This window comes from Triticum aestivum, chromosome 7D, assembly GCF_018294505.1.
Source record: "Triticum aestivum cultivar Chinese Spring chromosome 7D, IWGSC CS RefSeq v2.1, whole genome shotgun sequence".
Lineage (NCBI taxonomy): Eukaryota > Viridiplantae > Streptophyta > Magnoliopsida > Poales > Poaceae > Triticum > Triticum aestivum.
In genome coordinates, this window is record NC_057814.1 from 208,946,310 (window position 1) to 208,951,920 (window position 5,611).

The following is a 5,611-nucleotide window of genomic DNA, read 5'->3' on the forward strand; positions in this document are numbered from 1 at the left end:
AAACTCTAAACCTTCAAATGAAATTCTATTTTGTATGCTCGAATAGCTCATGTATCAACTAGGGTTGTCTGTATCTTCCATGCTAGGCGGGTTATTCTCAAGAGGAGTGGACTCCGCTCCTCACTCACGAGAAAATGGCTGGTCACCGGGATGCCCAGTCCCATGCTCAAACCAAATCAAAATAATTGCAAACAAAAGTCCCCCAGGACTGTTGTTAGTTGGAGGCACCCGTTGTTTCGGGCAAGCCATGGATTGATGCTTGTTGGTGGTGGAGGAGTATAAACTTTACCATTCTGCTTGGGAACCGCCTATAATGTGTGCAGCATGGAAGATATCGAGATCTCTCAGTTGTTATGTTGACAATGAAAGTATGCCGCTCAAAATATTATTCATCTCTATTACAAAAATCGAGCTCTGGCACCTCTACAAATCCCTGCTTCCCTCCACGAAGGGCCTATCTATTTACTTTTATGTTGAGTCATCACCCTCTTATTAAAAAGCACTAGTTGGAGAGCACCGCTGTCATTTGCATGCATTATTATTAGTTTATATTGAGTATGACTATGACTGGATCTCTTTTACCATGAATTACAATGTTTAGTCGGTCCTTGATCTTCAGAGGTGCTCTGCATTTATGTTTTGCGGTCTCAGAAAGGGCTAGCGAGATACCATCTTGTTATATCATATTATGATTGTTTTGAGAAAGTTTTGTCATCCGAGATTTATTATTATTGCCCGCTAGTTGATTATGCCATTGATATGAGTAAACATGAGACCTAAATGTTATTGTGAATATGGTTAGTTCATAATCTTTGCTGAAAACTTGAATGCTGGCTTTACATATTTACAACAACAAGAGCAAACCGAGTTTGTAAAAGTTTTTCTTTATCACTTTCAGTTTATCAACTGAATTGCTTGAGGACAAGCAAAGGTTTAAGCTTGGGGGAGTTGATACGTCTCCATCGTTTCTACTTTTCCAAACAATGTTTCCCTTGTTTTGGACTCCAACTTGCATGATTTGAATGGAACTAACCCGGACTGACGTTGTTTTCAGCAGAATTGCCATGGTGTTATTTTTGTGCAGAAATAAAAGTTCTCGGAATGACCTGAAACTTCACGGAGAATATTTTTGGAATTAATAAAAAATACCGGTGAAAGAATCAAGACCAGGGGGCCCACACCCTGTCCATGAGGGTGGGGCGCGCCTACCCCCCTGGGCGCGCCCCTTGCCTCATGGGCCCCCTGGTGCTCCACCGACCTCAACTCCAACTCTATATATTCACGTACGGGGAGATAAAAATCAGAGAGAAGGATTCATCGTGTTTTACGATACGGAGCCGCCGCCAAGCCCTAATCTCTCTCGGGAGGGCTGATCTGGAGTCCGTTCGGGACTCTGAAGAGGGGAATCTATCGCCGTCATCATCATCAACCTTCCTCCATCACCAATTTCATGATGCTCACCGCCGTGCGTGAGTAATTCCATCATAGGCTTGCTGGACGGTGATGGGTTGGATGAGATTTATCATGTAATCGAGTTAGTTTTGTTAGGGTTTGATCCCTAGTATCCATTATGTTCTGAGATTGATGTTGCTATGACTTTGCTATGCTTAATGCTTGTCAGTAGGGCCCGAGTGCCATGATTTTAGATCTGAACCTATTATGTTTTCATGAATATATATGAGTTCTTGATCCTATCTTGCAAGTCTATAGTCACCTATTATGTGTTATGATCCGTTAACCCTGAAGTGACAATAATCGGGATACTTACCGGTGATGACCGTAGTTTGAGGAGTTCATGTATTCACTAAGTGTTAATGCTTTGGTCCGGTACTCTATTAAAAGGAGGCCTTAATATCCCTTAGTTTCCAATAGGACCCCGCTGCCACGGGAGGGTAGGACAAAAGATGTCATGCAAGTTCTTTTCCATAAGCACGTATGACTATATCCGGAATACATGCCTACATTACATTGATGAACTGGAGCTAGTTCTGTGTAGCCCTATGTTATAACTGTTGCATGAGGAATCGCATCCGGCATAATTCTCCATCACCGATCCAATGCCTACGAGCTTTTCACATATTGCTCTTTGCTTAGTTACTTTTTCGTTGCTATTGTTACAATTACTACAAAACTATTACTGTTACTTTTGCCACCGTTACCGTTACTTCCATACTACTTTGCTACTAAATACTTTGCTGCAGATATTAAGTTATCCTGGTGTGGTTGAATTGACAACTCAACTGCTAATACTTGAGAATATTCTTTGGCTCCCCTTGTGTCGAATCAATAAATTTGGGTTGAATACTTTACCCTCGAAAACTGTTGCGATCCCCTATACTTGTGGGTTATCAGTGAGATCCCTGAAGAACCTACTAGGTATTGGAGAACCTGACGTCCAACGCAACCATGTAGCGACGGACCTGCTCGTCCTCCTCCCTGACATGGTGAGGTACCACCTCCACGGGGGGACGCCAGCCTCAGCACCAAATGTGGCCCACGCGCCCGCCACCAAAGAAGCTCCGGGTCGACGACGGGACCTGGGTTCCTCACCAACATGCGCGCCCCTGAAGGTAGCACCTCCTAGTTGCTAGCACGGCGGAGCCCAGTCCCGAACATGGCGCCTCTGAAGCAGGACGTCATCGCGAACGAGTCGACAACGAGGATGCGGGCCGGGTATCATTGACGTCAAGAACGAATTCTATGCAAATGTAACATTTTTAAAATGCTTGGATTGGGATTTCTTATATACGAGGAACCTTTAGTCCCTGGCTAGGAATAGGATTCAGAATCATAACGGATTCTCTTAACCTTTAAGGGGTTTAACAAAAGGGCGCCATTCTGGATGTGCAGAAAATGGTCCATATTTTTCCTGATCTCATCTACTCTTCTATATGTCACGTTGTCTAGTGTCAAAGGATTCAAGAAAACCATGGCTTCGTCATTAGCTGGAAGTAACAGGCGCATGATGGTACGAAGCTCTCCAAAGTTGTTTCGGAACGGAGTCCCGGATAGGATAATTAGCTTTTTGGTACGAAGTTCAGTAAGAGCCTTCCGAATATCGCTATTTGGAAGGCCTTTGCTGAACTTCGTACCAAAAAGCGAATTATCCTATCAGGAACTCCGTTCCAAAACAACTTTGGAGAGCTTCGTACCATCATGCGCCTGGTACTTCCGGCTAATGATGAAGCCTTAGATTTCTTCAATACTTTGACACAAGACAACGTGACATATAGAAGGGTACGTAGATGAGATAAAAAAAATTGGATCAACGTGTGCACATCCATAATGGGGGCATTCTTGATAAATCCCTTATTAAAGGACTAGGACAATGTATTGTATACATACATATACTAATTAATTGCAAATACATAACAAACTTCTGCAAATACAACATTAAAATATGCAACTTTTGCAAATACTAATTGCTATACATTGGATCAGATGTCAAAATTCATCAACTTTTTTCTATACATTGTATTCATACATATATATATATACTAATTTCTCTACATATTGGATCAAAATGTAAAAATTACTCAATCAAAATTCCTTAACTTTTTCTATACATCTAATCATCTAGTGAAAAAATGTCAAAATTCCTCTGAAAATGTCAAAATTGCTATACATATATACTAAAACATACAAAAATACATATAAATCATCTAACTTAAGAAAATGTGTGTGTGTGTGTGTTCATGCATATATGTGTGTGTGTGTGTGTGGGCTCGGGGAGGGGTGGCCATGGCGGCACAGGGGGCGGGGGAGAGGGGGAGCTCGTAGCGGGGCGACGGCGAGGCGAGGTGAGTTGGGGGCGGCGACGGCATCGGTGGCGCGGCGAGGAGCTCGGAGCCGGAGGAGCGGGTGCGGGCGGCGTCCCGGGCGGCATCGGGCCGGGCTCGGGGAGGAGCGGGCGCGGGCGGCATCGGGGACCGGTGCGAGGAGGCGCGGGCGGCCGGCATCGAGGGCAGCGACGAGCTCCGGCGTTGGGGAGGCGAGACGGCGACGACGCGGCGATGTCGAAGAGGTGGAAGAAAGCAGTGAAACTGAAAATTTTGAAGTGTGAGTGTATATATGCGGAGACCTTTAGTCCCGGTTGGAGCCACCAACCGGGACTAAAGGTCAATTTTGGCCAGCCGAAGCGGCGGGAAGCGCAGACCTTTAGTCATGGTTGGTGGCTCCAACCGGGACTAAAGGGGGACCTTTAGTCACGGTTGAAGCCACCAACTGCGACTAAAGGTGGTGCGCTGCCAGACGAGGGGCGCGGTGGAAGTTTAGTCCCACCTTGCTAGTTGAGGGGATCCAGCACCTGTTTATAAGCCCCCGTGCGGGCACTGCATCGAGCTCCTCTCTAATGCAGGCCTTCTAGGCCTACCTCACCTACGCTGCCCTGGTGGGCCTACTGGCCTTGCGGGCCTGCATCCTGGCCCAACCACAGGTTGGGTTTCTAGTCATATGCAGGCCTTTGTGGCCCAGTAGGCGGGCTTTTTTTAATTTATTTATTTTTCATTTTTCCTGCTTTATTTATTTTCTTTTGTTTCTGAGTTGTTTTTTGCTTTATTTAGAGTTTCTTTGTGAATCTTTTTGCTTTAGGTAAAAAAATTATAAACTTTCTGTTAGTGCGAGTAGTTTTCAAATTTGAATAGTTTAAATTTGAATCATTTGAAATTTGTATGAATCACTAGTTTGTGAATAACTTTACTTTAAAAATAGATTTTTCAGTGATTCTTTTTTCTTCTGTTTAATATTAGTGTGTTTTATCATTATATTCAATTTGGTAATTCTTAGGTTATTTAAAAAATGAAATGCCTTTGTAACAAATGAGTTTTCGTCCGAAACCCTGATACTTCGAAAGAGATTGTCCATTTTGTACACGAAGTGCATCCAGTTTTTGTCGTAACCCTCTCAACTTTTTTGCACATGCTATGTGGGTGAAATGATGATGCCATGCCAACTTTCAACCTTTTCAGAGTTCATTTGTAGTTCTTTTCAATTTTAGGGTCATTTAGCTCAAAAAATCAGTAAATGCATGAAAAATAGCAAATGGAGCCAGAAAGGGTTGAAAATTGATGACGTGGCTTCGAATGGTGCATACTAAACACAAAAAGTCTGGAGGTGAAATAAGTTTAAAAAAATGAAATGCCTTTGTAACAGATGAGTTTTAGCCCAAAACCCTGATACTTCAAAAGAGATTGTCCATTTTGTACACGAAGTGCATCCAGTTTTTGCCGTAACCCTCTTAACTTTTTTGCACATGCTATGTGGGTGAAACGATGATACCATGACAACTTTCAACCTTCTCAGAGTTCATTTGTAGTGCTTTTCAATTTCAGGGTCATTTAGCTCAATAAAATCAGTAAATGCATGAAAAATAGCAAATGATGTCAGAAAGGGTTGAAAATTGATGATAAATTAATCACACATAAGTACCCTAACTATTACAAAGATTCCCTCCGGTTTGTCCGAAGTGGGACTTTCCAGATATATAAGTCCGGAAACTCACTAGAGAAAAAAGTGATGACAGTGAAGCCGGTCACATCCCAAAGTGGGATCTTTGGGTGTAAAACTTTTTCTTCGCATGTGTCCCTTTGCGTTGTAACCATGGACAAACTTC